At 37.6% G+C, this 15,983-nt stretch overlaps 1 pseudogene across 1 annotated transcript in view; it reads right to left on the minus strand.

Annotated features, from left to right (window-relative positions):
* LOC309797634 (ferritin light chain-like) overlaps positions 1 to 15,983 on the minus strand; it is a 50,586-nt pseudogene that overhangs the window by 11,521 nt on the left and 23,082 nt on the right. The gene's annotated exons all lie outside the window — the stretch shown is intronic.

The raw sequence follows: 15,983 nt of genomic DNA on the forward strand, positions 1-15,983 counted from the left end.
GATCTGCTCACCCTTGCTCTAGGATGCCATCTGATTTCTGATAACACAGAGGAGAATAATTCATGCACATTGGGGTTGATTGTTAATCTCATGTCCTCCTTAGGTCAAAGATCTCTTAAATGCTCACCCTTGCAATAGCCAGCTTGGGGAGCATTGTCTGAGGATGCAGAAATATTTCTTGCCAGGTCTTTCCAATCCACACTGCTCCCTGACTATGGTTCTTAAAACCTATTTTTTAAAATAATTTTATTGGAATATAGTTGATTTACAGTGTTGTGTTAATTTCACGTGTACAGCAAAGTGAATCTGTTATACATATACATATATCCACTTTTATTTTTTTTTAGAGTCATTTCCAAATAGCCCATTACAGAGTATTGAGTGGAGTTCCCTGTGCTAATAAGAAGAGCAGGTTCTTATTAGTTATCTATTTTATGTATAGCAGTGTGTATATTTCAGCCCCAATCTCCCAATTTAGCCTCCCCACCACAATCCCCTGGTAACCCTAAGTTTGTTTTCTACATCCCTGCCTCTACTTCTAAAACCTGTCTATTTTAACCAACTACCACTCATTGCTTACTGTCTCTGGCTTCATGTACTTCATAATAAATCTACCTCTTGTTCAATCCTGGATGACGTGTTCCAAAGACTGGGATAATATCTTATTCTACATAACTTGTGCTTGCTATTGTCTAACTTGGGGTCTTTATCTATGTCCCAAAGAAGACAGTCACACTCTGTCTTCTAGTACTACTAATAATACCACATTTTAGGGCATGAATTTGACCCAATGCACTGAACTATCCCTTTAGAAACTGTATGCAACCTGTCACTGGGTTTTAGCACCGGGATAGAGCTCAAATTAGTGTTCATATTTAAACAAATCTACTTGACCAGAAACTTTTTGTCTCACCATTTATTTTATTACACAAGTAACTTTTCTCTTTGCATCTATGATGTAAATATTTTTAATTTCCTAAATTATCTGAAAAATTATTTAGAGCTTCCATTTCAGTAGGCATTGGAATTGCTGTGTTATGACTATTTCATTATTTTATTTCCAAATGCTAAATTAGGCTTCAAGCTTTGGCCAGGAGTAGACAGGAAAGGGTTTTAAAAGAAATGAAGAATGGGAAAGACTTCTGATGCAACGGAGACTTAATAAAGATTTGCTTTTGAATCAAGAATTTATAATAAAGGTTTGATTTTGAATCAATAAGTTATGTCATTGCAAAATAGCTCCCTGGTAAAATTCCATTCTTTTGTAATCATTAAGTACAGAAATTAACCATCAAAATATGCAGTGATCTTTTTCATTTTCTAAAAACAAACCTATATCTAGATGAGAGGAGAATTCATTTCATAACTCAGGCTCTGGACTTACGACTCCAAGTCCTGTTTTCTTTCAACCATGCCTGCTAAGTTTCTGTCTAACTTCTTGAGCATGAGGTAATGGCTTCAGCTTTCATCTCCTTACTCAGTATATAGCTTGGTGACTAAGAGTAAGGGATCTAAACCTTGAGAACTTGGGTTCCAATCTTGACTCTAAAATTTACTTGTTGAGTACTCTTGAGCATGTTATCTGTTTCTGCCTCAGTTTTCTCATCTATAATATAGAGATAGCATTACTTCTCTCAGCGAGTTGCTATGAGGGTTAAAAGAGAAAATTCATACAATGCAAGAATTTATCAGTTCTTGGAACACAATAAATACTGAAAAGAAATGTTAGCCATTATCAAGGGCCCCTCATTTTATGGATAATATAGATTAGTTTATATAGGTCTAATATTTACATATACATAACTATTTTGTACCTATATGTGTGTATACGTTCTTCTTAGAAATTGAGCAGTCAACATTCACATCTAAAAGTATGTGCTCCAGGGAGATCAGCTCGGTGCTTTGTGACCGCCTGGAGGGGTGGGATAGGGAGGGAGGGAGGGAGACGCAAAAGGGAGGGGATATGGGAACATATGTATATGTATAACTGATTAAATTTGTTTTAAAGCAAAAAATAAATAAATAAATAAAAGTATGTGCTCTGTGAAATGTAGATCTCCTGTGTACAGACACAGTGCTGTAGTTATCTATTGCTACATAATAAAGAAGTCCAAACTTAGTGGTGAAATAAACAAAAATTTTAATATGTGCCCAGATTCTGTGGGTCAGCAATTCAAACAGTACGCAGAGGAGATGGCTTGTCTCTACTCTGTGACTGATGTCTGAAACCTCAGCTCAGGAGGATTCAAATGGCTGGGGCTGCAATCATCTAGATAATTTTAATTCACATGTCTGGCCCTTGAGATGGGATGACTTGAAGACTGGGCCCAACAAGGACTGTTGCCTGGAGTGCCTATAGATGGCTGCCCATGTGGCTTGGACTTCTCATAACGTGGTAGTTAGGATTCAAGATAGAGTATCCCAAGAATGAGCGTTCAGGGTTGAAGCATTCCAGGAGAATCATGCAAAAGCTGCATGACCTTTGATGACCTAGTCTTAGATGTTACATAGCATCACTTTATACTATTGCAGGCGTTGGAGACCTTTTTCCATAAAGTGTCAGACGGTCAATATTTTAGGCTTTACACGCCATACAGTCTCTTTTGCAACTACTTAGCTCCGCTGCTGTGATGTGAAAACAGACACAAACAATACATATACTAAGGAACATGGCTGTGTTCCAATCAAGCTTCATTTATAAAAGCCGGTAGAGGCCTAGATTTGGCCCACCAGCCATAATTTACTGACCCCTGCTCTACTGTTTGAAGCCATGGAAAGCCTGCCCAAATTCAAGGGGAAATGCCCACGTCTGGATGTGAAGAATGGCAACGAATCTGAAACCCTGTATTAAAACCACTACATATGGGATACTTAGAAGAAGATCTGTCTGCATACCTTGTTTCTCCCATGTATGGTGGATATGAGGTATTGGCACATGTTACATCTCTGTAAGCCTGGGTCAAGGTCAAAGTTGGAATCTGAACTCAATGACCTTGATTTCTGGAAGAATTGGTAACTCTACTTATGATATCCTTACACTCCTTACCCATATAAATACACCACAAAAGATAGATTTCAAGTAAACAGTTGCTTTATGGCAGATTTTTATTATGTCTCCATTGACTGAATTATTCCATTTTGGTTAGAAACATGAGTTTTGGTTCTTTCCTAAAGAGATCTGCAACTTTTCAGATGTGGCATTTCATTCTAATGAGAGGATGATGTAGGTTTTTATAAATGGAAAAAGCAGGGCAGGCTGAGTTCACTCAGATCATACCAATGCTTACAGGAATAACCGAAACTGGAACACAGGCTTCCAGGTTTTCCCGTCCTGTGCTCTTTCCGGTAGGTGCCATTGTCTGCTGGGCCTGGCAGTAATAAGTTTTGACCTTTACCTCTCTACACTCTTGTGAAGTGGTTTTGGGCTTTGTTAGCTTTCTTATGAGTTTGTACTAAATTGTGTCCATAAAGTAGGCTGAATTCCTCAGGGAAGGATGATAGCTGTTACTGTGTTATTACTGCAAATGTTGTGTTGGTTACTTTTTTTTTTTCTTTTCTTTTGTCCAGTTGTATCCTGAACTTAAAAGTTATATTATCTGAAATGAACGATGTGCATCTGGTGGAAAACACTAATTTAAGGGATGAAAATTCCTGATGATTGCTTCAGTCAACCCTTAATACACACTGAGCTTCATTAGTAAATAGACAACTCTCAGACCTTTCCCTTGGAAGAGGTCGCATAATCAGGCTTTGTGTTGATTTCGCATTCTGTTCGTTAGAGACAGAACAAAGTAGAATAATTGGCTGGTACAGGGAAAGCAGAAAGAACTTTCTTCTATTTTGGTGATGCATCCCGTAATAAGGGTTGAAAATGAGACTGGAGGTAAAAACGTGAAACTCAGAAGAGCAAAGGAGAGAGGATATTGTTTCTTTGAAAATATTCTTTCAGTGTTGGCCCAGATGAAATATGAAGCTGAAGAAATTTTTTTTAAATGATGATTTTTGTGTTAACAATGTGAGTGTGGAATTAGTAAGAATCAGAAAGCAAGCATCCTTTTCCACCAAGGACTTGGGAGCAAGTGAAACCATAAATACTCCCGGTTCTTAGAAACCCTTTTGGCGCAGTAATCAGAGAAGGGTAAAGGCAAAGCCTCAGAGCAGAGGTGTTCAGAGCAAAGGGATAGGAGGAGAACAAAAGGAGAGTGGATATTTTTAGAGCTGTCATTTTGAAATGTACCTGCTTCTGATTCAGTGCTGCTTTGCTACTGTGTTGATCCCGTGGAAATCCTCAAAGCAGGAGCATCCCTATTTTAAAATAATAAGGTTAGAGCAAGTGACTTGAATCCAGGTCTCTTTAGCTCAAGAGCACAGAGGAGAGTGTGAGGAAAGAGTGAGGCCACAAGGAATTGTTCACTGGGTACATTTTCCCCAAACCTCACTAACTGGGAGAAACTGACCACTGGATTATGTGGCTTGAAGGAAAGCAAAAATGTTGAAAGCAAAGAGTGTGGAGCTTGTTTAGAAAGCAAGCTCTATCGTTTGGTCACCTGCTGATGATAATAGCATTGGCTGAGTCCTGACCATTTACAATGAAGGCACTTCTGTAGGTCATAAGTTCCAGGAGGGCCAGATCTGAGTATGTCTGTTTCAGCATTTAGCATGGTTTAGCATCTTAGAGCCCGGTACATTATTGGCATATAGTAGACTTAAAAATGAATATTTGTGGATTGTCTGAATGAGTGGATGGATGTGTCTGATTCATATCCTATTTGCAGGTCCTATGCCCTACAGTGGATTTTCAGTGTCAGATTGGGAACGTATTTATGATGGGGATTGGCATTGTTCCCTATCTAATGGATAAAGATTACACATCAAAGGACTTTACATTGACATCCCAAAAACCTCATAGGAATTACTTAACAAAAAAATAAACTTGGATTCTGTATAATTTCTAATTTATAAGCTGGCCAGACCACTGGTATTTCTGCCAGTCCTCTGGTAGTTCCGATGATGTCCCCATGATGACCCAGGCATAATCAGAATGGCTTTAGGATTTGGGAGCCAAAATGTTCCTCAGTATTTACTGCTTTGCTAGTCCATTTAAGAAAATGGACTATTGAAAAAATAGCTTCAGACACAATATGGCATTTTATGATTTAGCATAAAATCTGAGAAATATAGAGGTTATCTGAGGCCTGCAGTGGTAAAGTTCCCTCTGCTATTGAAGTTATTGTCTTTAAATAAAGATTCTACATCAGTAATGCTATATATATATATATGTTTTTTTTCTGATATTCAGGTTAATTTCCTATTCTCTATAAGGAAGTAATTAGTTGGTTGGTATGAGAGATAGTGTGGCTTCCAAAAGTGAAAAGTATTATTTTGTTGTAATTTCCAGCTACCTAAGGATGGGAGAGGCCCAGGACACTGCAGTCAGTATATTATGTGGAGCAGGTTATATTGTGGTTTATTTATGACCTTTTACATGTTTATTTTCTATGCAATTTTGTGTGCTCCTTTTTGAGTTTTGGTAGATAAGTGTTTTGTAACTTCAGAATACTTGGAGTTATATATATATATATGACATATATATATATATATATATATTCTATATATGTATATATATATATATATATATCATATATATATATATTTATCATAGTAGTTAAAGCCGTGGACAGTGTACTAGTCTACCTAGGTTCAAATTCTGGCTTTACCCTATGACTTCCCTGTGGCTTCCTCTGCTCACCTATTTAAAAGGAGTATAATAAGACTGCTGTGGTGAGTTATATACTAAGTGCTATTTAAGCATTTGCTATAATGATTATGTATACTCGAAGGCAAGGAACTTGCCCCTTGATTGTCTCTGTATTCCTAGTGCTTAAGAATTCCTAGTGCTTTCCTAGTGCATTGTCTTAGGATAGAGATAGCTCAGTATAGTTCTTCTCACTATAAAGTACTGTTACGTTGAAAGTCTTTGCTTGTGTACTAATAATCTATGACATATCTGCTGAGGACAAGGAAAGGAATAGTTTTAAAACTGCAATGGATAACAAAAGATTGTATGATGTAATGCCTTTATTATGTAATTATAAAACTAACAAATGATCATGGTAGAAAATTTGAAAAACTCGTAGACAAAATAGAGATCAATAAAATTTGGAGTAGCATTCAGAGTGTAGAGTTGTCCATGAATATTAGTGCTTTCACATTTTCCAGGACTTTAAGTAGACTCTGCTTCTTAAGAGGCTATTCATGATATTTTATTTTAATGATGTTTTCATCATGGGGACACACACACACACACACACAGAAATCTGTTTAAAAAAAAGAAAGACATGTAAATCACTGATGTTTCAGATAGCCACATGAAATAAAGTGAGAAAGGTCAACAAGCTGAAAGAATGTGGAGTAGCATCTCCTTAATTGCTTACATAATTCTGATAATTACCTCTCTGTGGATAATGTAATTAATGGGGAATCTAATTCAAGAAAAATGTATGAACTTCAAGCCTTCTCGAAGCCAAGTATTTCTTTCCACAAAAGTTTAATTTCCACGGCCGTGCTTCCTTATTACCTGACAGGGTAAGTGTATTGTATGGCAAAGGATCTTCCCAAAGGAAGGTGCTTCCCACACTGATCATCATAAATGACTTCGGAATTATTGTTGCTATATTACCAAAATCTTAAACTAGGGTATTTTTGACAAATGTGGTCATTAGTTAATTTTTAGAGCTACAAACTGTCAGATGGCTCTGCAAAAACAATTGTCTGGCTGTTCTTCAGGGTGATCACAATATGGTAATGACCTTGAGGTACCACTAAAAAGCAGGAAGGTGTGAGTCTTCCTTTGGTTCCAGAGTGAAATGCGAGTTGGAGTTGGAGTTTGAAAAGAGGCCGACAACCAAGTGATAGAGAAGGAAATGTGAGGTCATTAATGAAAAACCAGGTTTAAGTTAAGGTGAAGAGGCATGAGGAAATGGTCAGCTGTTACAGTATTACAAAGATCATGAAGGAGCATATCCATGAATGTGGTTTGTATTGCAATCTGCTGAAAAAGAGACAAATATCCTGGCCTGGCCTTCATGGAGATTATTTTTATTGATTCTGATAATAGATTATTGTTGAAAAGGGCCTCCTATAAATTATAACCATGCAAAGGCAGCAAGATAACTTGTTTTTTCTTTATGTATGTGTTTCTCATTCCTACTCACTTCTCTCTTAGGGGAAGAGAAAATCACAAAAAACAAAAATGTCAAATCTCAGCTATTCATTTCCAAATAATTTTTTTTCCAAATTCCAAAGGAGGCAATAGGTTAACTGTTAAGATTTGTCAGGCTCAAAAAACTAGATTTTTACAAAGTGTAGCCAAATTTTGTTTCATAAATAGTAGCTTTGGAAAGAATATGTGATGATGCAAAGTTGGAAAAAGCTGGTTTTTCTTCCGTAAATGACTTCACCGTGTGAGAGAAGAGGCAGAGAAGAAATCAAAGTAATTAAACATGGGGTGAGTTTTTCTGATAGGGGACTCTAGTGCTTTAAAATAGACTAGATAATCCTCGGGATAATCTGAGGGTAGAACAGACCAGTGCCTCATTTCCAATCTGGTACCCTGGAAGAAACAGTGTATTTCCTTTGAGGTCTTGAGAGGCTTTTCTTCTTCTTTGTTTTGTTTTTGGTTCATTTTGTAATCAACTTTATTAAGGTATCATTTACACACAATAAAATGCAGACATTTTTAGTCAACGGTTCAATGACTTTTAATTAATGTACACATTTGTATAACTACCACCCCCATGAGATCGATAACAATTCTAAAACCCTAGAAAGTTTCCTCCTAGGCTTTTGCAAAAGTATCCCCATCTCCCACCCCAAGGCAACCACGGATCTGATTTTTATCTTTAGAGATGAATTTTGCCCAGTTTAGAATTTCACGTAAGTTGAATAATACAGTAGGTGCCCTTTTGATCTGGCTTCACTTGCTCAGCATATGGTTTTTGAGATTCGTTCATGTTGGGATGTTTTAAACCAGGACTTTAGCCTGGGTGGCTGATGTTGTCTGAAGGCACCTTATAGGTAAATCTGAGTCTCTGGCATTGTCACTGTCTGTTCTTGGCTCAGTATTTTCAACTTTACTAAGAAGCACAAGGTTGAAGTAAGGAAGATCATTGTCAGTATAATGGAGGTGAAGTGGGTTCTGTTATATAATATTCTCAGCATAAATTGACCTGCTTGGAATCATTGTGTTGAAAATCGACAAGGATACTCTTCCTCCAAAAACCTTGATACTATAAAACTTCTAAAGGACGCTGTCCTAGGACTCTTTTAGTTTTCAATTTTTGGGGAACATTTCTGGAAAATTGAAATGCTCACAACCTGAAAGAAGCAATTATTCACCTGAAGGCTAACTCTGCTAAAGTTGAGTTGTCCGACCTTTACATGCTGATAGAACCCAAATAGCCTTGCAAAACAATGCTCTTATTGGATATAAGCATATAGATTGTTTAAGATGGACGTGTATATGCAGTAAAGTGAAAAAACAAAGAATCTTTGAGTTTTCCTTGCTGTTTTTTTTTTTTTTTTTCACTTACGCTTCTATATCATACGCTAATAGTTTAGGGTAACCTCAGGTTAGTTTTAGGTCCACTCTTTACGTAAATGTTGATGTACTCCATACGCAACTTTTTTCTACCTTCCTTCTTTTCTTCCATCTTTCCTTTCTAACTTCTTATAATCCATTATACTTAATCCTGCATTTGTTGAGGTGGCAAGTACTGTAGGAAAATTGAAAGCAGTGTGAAATTTTGCTGTTCAGAATGCATGTTGACCAAATTCTATATTGAGAAAAGGTCTGAATTTACCCACAGTAACCGTTTCTCAGCCTCTCTGAATAAAGGCCATAGAAACTGGGCTCTATATAATATCCTGACAGGTATGTAGAATTCATAGCAATTGCCCTCAAAGAGCTTACCTAGCGTAGATGCATATGAATGCATTTAATGATTGCTTTATTGGCAGCAGTGCCAACACACACAGTCTATTTTGTTTTATATGATTATCATTACCTGCTGTTTACCACTGTATACATTGCTAATGGTGTGGTTTCTATGGCTTGTGAATTTCACGGCCCAATATTATGTAATTTATTGCACACTTTAGTGTAGAAGATGGAGACTCCATAAATTTTCGTGTGCTCTTTGCCCCTTTGGAATCTATTACACTGAGATCAGACAAAGTAATAAATTTATTTCAAATGTGCGTGATAGCTAAACATCAATTAGGACTTGATGGGAAATATTTCTTCTTCCAGCAACATAACAGTTTTTAAAGACTAAGCCATTGAACGTGGAGTTCCTGAACATGGGACTCAGTTCACTGGGATCCCTCCTTAGAAAAATAAAGGAAAACTTGAATTGGATATGTGTGGCTTATTCAAGTAGTAACTAATCAGCTACATCTTTGTTAACTTAATTTGTCACAATGGTTTGGTATTTTATTAACTCCCTTCCCCTTCTTCCCCTGACTCTCACGAGAATGGATCATGAGTATCTTAAAACATACTAAGTCGTCTTCCATCCCTGTTAATCTAACTACAAAAACACACTTTCCTTATCCAATGTAACATACTGTCTTTTAGAGTAGCTGTGGTTTTAATTCTCTACAAAATTAAAACCAGCAAAGAGAAACATTTTCAAGGAGCCACCACATTGTAGAGCTTTAGAAAGAAGACTTTAGAATTAAGGGCAACTATATCATTTTATAGCTAAAGCACCTGAGACCTAAAGTAGGAAGGTAACCATTGAGGTCAGGGAAAGGGGTTGAAGATCAGGTTTCAAGCTGAGAAAGAGTCTACAGGGACTCAATCTGAGCAGGTCAAAAACTGAAATGAGACCACGAATGTTCTGGGAAGGGTGGCACCTGGCCTCGAGGGTGGGATTCAGACAGGGAGTGGGCCTGGGGGAACTGAGCTTCCGCAGTAGGCAGAGAAGGCCACCTCATCTGTGGAAAGTGCCACTGACATCAGGGAGTTGAGGGGAAAGAGCAGTGAATTCCAGTCCCCCTGAGAAAGCAGGCCAATCTGATTAACTCTGAATTTAGGCTTATTTCAGATACTTCTAATTTTCTTTTTTTTTTTTTTTTTTGTGGTACGCAGGCCTCTCACTGTTGTGGCCTCTCCCGTTGCGGAGCACAGGCTCGGACACGCAGGCCCAGGGCCATGGCTCATGGGTCCAACCACTCCACGGCATGTGGGATCTTCCTGGACCGGGGCACGAACCAGTGTCCCCTGCATCGGCAGGCAGACTCTCAACCACTGCACCACCAGGGAAGCCCAGATGTGTAGTTCTTTAAAAATATTTTTAACATTTTTCCAGCTACATGTAGAATATAACTTAGCATAAAAACAGTATGGGTTTTATTTTAAGTAGTTTAACATTTTGACATCCTCATAATGAAATTGAATCCAGACAGTTTCTCTCCATGATCTCTTGAAATAGTCCTTGATCATCCACAGTATTTCCCATCATCACAAAGGTGGTACCAAGGGCAGAGAACTCCAACATTATTAAAGTTTCATAAAGCAAAGTCAATTTTAAGAATATAATGTCCCCTAACTGATAAAGGTCTTGACAGATAATTTCAAGGGAAGCATAAATTATTTTCTGTTTGTCAGAGGGCAAAATTATTTAGGTTGACTTAATGAATGGCAGAGTTTTTGAGTGGAGAGTGTTCTTAAAATATTATGTAGATCTGTACTGTCAACAGATGCTAGCCACGTGGCATTATTTATATGGAAACAAATTTTAAAATAAGGTTAAAAATTCAGTTCCTCAGTTGCATTTGCCATATTTCAAAGATGTTTATTAGCTCCATGTAGCTATTGAATACTGCTTTGCATAGTACAGATATAGAATATTTTCATTATCACCAAAAATTCTACTGAGCAATACTAAAATTATACCCAGATATTCACAGAGAAGGCAACCAAGTCTCAAGGAAATGATATATCTTCCCCACGGTCACACAACTATGTTTTTAAAGAAAATCAAAATGACACAAAGGAAATAGTAACAGAGGCATTAAAGAAACCCAGTAAGTTTCTGGAGCAGTCAAAGTAGGGTTTAAAAGTGCACACTTAGCTGTTAGCAGGGTTGAAGCTCTTGATGGTTAGTAAGATCTACCTGCCTGAATTTGGACATTAGCATTTTATGCAATGAATTAAAAGCAAAAAATCATTTCAACGAATGCCTTCCAGCTCCATATTTTTAGCCACTGCCGTGCTTCCAGATTATGTTTATCACTTTCATATACAGGGCACCACTGTGAAATGTGATGGTTTATCTGACCCCAGAGAAATCAGGAAATCTTGTGGGGGTTATGGCTCTATTTGAAAAGGTTGATTTTTCAATGCATCATGCAGACTGGCCCTGTTTTAAAAGGGATTCCTGCCATCAAATAATCAAAATGTAAACCTCTTCTCAGCTTGCAAAAGTCAAAGATAGTCCCTGCATCTTTATTATTTCATTGAAATCCAAATATTATTTTTCCTTTCTCTAACTTGTTTTCCTCACAGTGTGATCAACTATTGCCAAGGAAGGAAAGGTTAGATTTATCAATCAAAGTTTACTAAAGGCCCCCTAGGTAATTGAACCCTCAGGAGAAACAATCCTCATGTATTCTTTTTCTGTTGTTTCAATAGCTTTGTAAAGAGTCATTTCAGTATGTTTGGCTCTGTAGCAGAGGTTCTGTGAAGTGCTTGTCATCCTCAGAGGTCCAGAAAGTCTGCGAGTCTGTGGGTAAAGATGGGTAAGGAGAGAGAGGGAAGGAGGATAGAGAGAGGCTCAGGGCTGAGATAAGGACAGTGATCTAAAGCCTCCTGGGGGTGAGGCTGGGGTGCACAGACACCCACGACTAATCTAGACAGAAACTGAGTAATCAAGGGCATGACCACTGTGAGGTCATGTGGTCACCTCTCCCTCTAGAAATAAACATTGCCCTCAGTAAGTCTCCTCCCGCCCCAGAAGAGCATTAGGAAGGTCTGGGGAGGGGGCTTATTGGCAGAAATGGAAAAAGCAGGTTGAAGGGATTAGCCTGGAGCAGAGAGACCAAGAAACCCAAGCCAGTAGGTGGAAGGCAGACTTTTCATGGAAGTCTCCAAGCCCAAGTCAAGTTCTGGGACCACCAAGTACAAGTCAAAGAGTGCACATTTAACCCCTTTGGGCCCCCATGGGAGTGGAGGAAGACTGGACAGAGAGGGAGAAGGGGCCAATGAAGGTACAGTATTTACTATGGGATTTAACTCCCGAAAGGCCTCCCAGTAGCTTCAGGTCTGCTCAAGAATCCTTCATGTCCTGCTGGTTTGCAGTGAGTGGCTCACAGCTTCAAGGCCTCCTCTGCCAGATAGAGAACTATTTCAACCATCCTGCCTCTATTTTGGACTGTAGCAATGCAGACAGGAAACCTGACCCCATTTTCAGGTTCTAAAGAGAAATTCTAAGTACCTGAAAGACTGAGGAACATGGTGGCTTTTATTTAAGATGGGGAGCTAGAGAGCACATACCTGGACTTGGGCCTGCAGCAGCACCAAACTGCACCAAGAGTTCCCTTTATTTTCTCTCGCATCTCTGTTTCTCCTTTTCTCTCTGCTGGATTAGCCACGTGGACTCCAAGTTCTTCATTGTGTGGTCCTGGTACCAAGATTCTCCTGGGAATTGTAAAGCTATTCACCTTCTACATCGAGCACTTCTTGTTTTTTCCCCAGCAAAGTTAAGTCATCCTTAAGAGGAGTCAGGGTGCTAGCTCTTAAAAATATTTCAGTCATCCCTTTGTACATTAAATGCTCTTTCTTGGAGACTGCTCCTGACGTGGCGTTCACCGTGCTCTCAGCTGGCCTCCTGAAGTTCTGCCCTGCCTTCCCCACCAGGTACAGTTCAGGAGCTGCCTACCTCAGGGTGATAGGTTATCTTCTAGTTGCTTTATTCCTTTCCCTTTTACATTTAGAAAATATAATTTGAATACATAAACTTCTCTGTGGCCACAGCTTTATTTGCAACCCACAGGTTTGGTTATGGCATATTTTCATTATCATTCAATTAATAAAATTCTAATTCCCATTGTGACTTTATCTTTGACTTACATAATGATCAGAAGTATGTTTTTAATATCCAACTATTTGGTAAAATATTGGTTATATATTTTTAAATTTCTTGCTTATTTGGAGTCTTGTTTTATAACCGGAATATAGTCAATTTTATAAATGTGCCATGTGCACCTAAAATTTTCTGCATAATATATATATTACATCATTGTTGTTGCAGTGTTTTATGTAAATTTAGGCCAAAGTTTTTAATGTTGGTATTCAGATCTTCTCTAATCTGCTGATTTGTTGTTGTGGTTCTATGTTACTGATCTAGGTAATTTAGATTTTTCTATTTCTACTTAGTTTTTTGGAATTTCCCTTCATCTATTGCATTGAAATTTAGATTTATAATATATTCCTTGTAAAGTAGCAGTGGGTTTTATTATCCTGCCTTATCGCCAGTGATACTTTTTGCTTTCAAATTTATGTTAACATTAAAAAATCTTCTTCAATTTTACTTATTGTTGTTAGGACATAATTTTTGAATCCTTTAATTTTCAATCTGACTCTTGTCTCTTGTAGGTGGCATAGAATTATGTTTTTTGTTTTAATAATCCTTGTCCTTTAATTTGAGTATTTACAGTTAAGGTATTTTCTTGTAGACCGTTTACTCCTCGTTTACTATCTGTCCCACCTTGTTATGTTCCTTTTGCTCTTCTTTCTTCCTTTTAGATTTCTTCAAATTCCATTTTCCCTTGTATTAGCTTGTTATTTTTACATAAGTAGCAGTTACACATGTACCATGACTTATTAGCTCTTTTACTGCTTCTCAAGCAATGCTGAGATCTTAAATATCTTTTACTACTTTTTCTCTTCCATTTGTTTTAATGCATTTTAATTTTTGATATATTTCATTATTACTTTTTTGTGCTGTTAGATTTTATTTAGGTTTATCCACTTATTTATTCCTTCTGTTATACATAATTCTTTATAAAGTCCTTATTTTCGTCTATGATAACCTTCCTTCAGCCTGCGGGTCTCCCTGTATAATTTAATTCAGTCAGTTCTGATGAGAACATATTTTCTAAATTTTGTTTGTCTGCAAATTTCCTTATTTCATCTTTCCTTCCAAACAACATTTTCTCTGCCTCTAGAATTCCCAATGGGCAGTTATTTTCTTTAGCACTTAAAAATGTTATTCCATTATTTTCTAGTATCCAGTTTCGTTGAGAAGAAAGCTGTAATCTTAATCCTATTGTTCCTTTGAAAGTAATCTCTCTTTTTCGTCGGGCAGCTTTTAAGATGTCATGTTTTTCTTTGCTATTCATGAGTTGTACTGTGGTGATCTCAGGTGTGGTTTTCTTTGGATTTGTTCTTGTTGCATTTTTTAATGCTTATTGAATTTATGGCTCCATATATTCCTTTTAGTTTTAGAGAACTCTCAGCTGTTAATATTTCTGAAATATTGTTTTCATCCCAATCTCTCTCTCCTTTTTTCCTTGGACTCCAGTTTACACATATGATAAAAAATATTTACTGTGGCCCATGTGTCTCAAATGCGCTTTTGTCTACTTTTTATTCTTTTCGTTTCCCATGCCTTAGTCTTAATATTGTTACTACTCTATCTTCCAGTTCACTTACCTCTCTTTACCTGTGTCCAATCCAGTACCGAGTTTTAAATTTCGTATAGTTTTTAATTCTATCAGTTCAACTTCAATCAGTTTATAGTTTCTTGTCGTCAAGTTAAGTTCTCCACCTTGTCATCTATTTTCTTGAACTTGATAATATTTACCAAAATATGTATGAACTTTAATGTTTAGGTCATCCATGATTCTGATTCTGTTTTGTTTTTTATTCTAATTCTCCTTTTCTTGGTAGTCTTGGTGGCTCTTCAGCGAATACCAGACTTGGGATATGACAAGTTGTAGAGAATCTGAATGACATTACAGTTGCCCTTTGAACAACCTGGGTTTGAACTGCACAGATGCACTTATACATGGATTTTTTTTCAATAAGTAATACAGTACTACATGGTGTGTGGTTGGTTGAATCCTCAGATTCAGAACCACAGATAAGAAGGGCCGACCATAAAGTTATATGTGGATTTTTGACTGCACAGGGAGTCAGTGTCTCTAACCCCTACATTGTTCAAGGGTCAACTGTATTTTCTTGAGGAGAGAATTTCCTATTCTTAGGTAGGGAGCAGAGGGGAAGATCACCTCAGTCACTGGACCAACTTCATACTCATTTTCCTTCTTTATAAGGTTCAATGTAGACGTTGCCTCAACCTTCCTCACACACACACACACACACACACACACACAAACACAGACACACACACACACGTAGAGATTTCAATGTCCTAATTCATATCATTAGTTTACCATTGGGCCACAAATCTTTCATAGGTTCTGAACCCCAATTTTGTCTCTTCAGCATTATGAACCAACTAAGTCTTTGCTTTGACTTCAGTTAGCTTTTGTTTGACTTCTTAGCATCTTGCCTTGTCTACCTATTATACATGGAAAATACTGCAAGGGAACACTGTTGCTGAATCCAGCTCCGCTCTCTGAATCTTTACTCTCTCTGTGATTTTGGTCCTTAAAATTCTAGCTGCCTTGTTATTTCTCAATTCCAATTCTGGTTTCCTTAGTCCTATGACATTGTCCTAAGATCTACTGGCTTTTCTACCTCTTAGGAGCCACATTTGGTTTCTCAGCCTTACCTCTTAGGAGCCACATTTGGTTTCTCAGCCTTTTGCTCTTCATCAGTAGTTTCTAAATGACTGGGCTAGAAAAGCATGTGCAGAATATTGTTCTCACTTCAGTGAGTTTCTTTCTCTATTTTACTTTTCTAGGTCATGGCTACCTCAGTAGCTTTCTAACGCTCACAGTCCAATGTTGCT

Source organism: Mesoplodon mirus, assembly GCF_964341445.2.
Source record: "Mesoplodon mirus genome assembly, contig: HAP1_SCAFFOLD_810, whole genome shotgun sequence".
Classification (NCBI taxonomy): Eukaryota; Metazoa; Chordata; class Mammalia; order Artiodactyla; family Ziphiidae; genus Mesoplodon; species Mesoplodon mirus.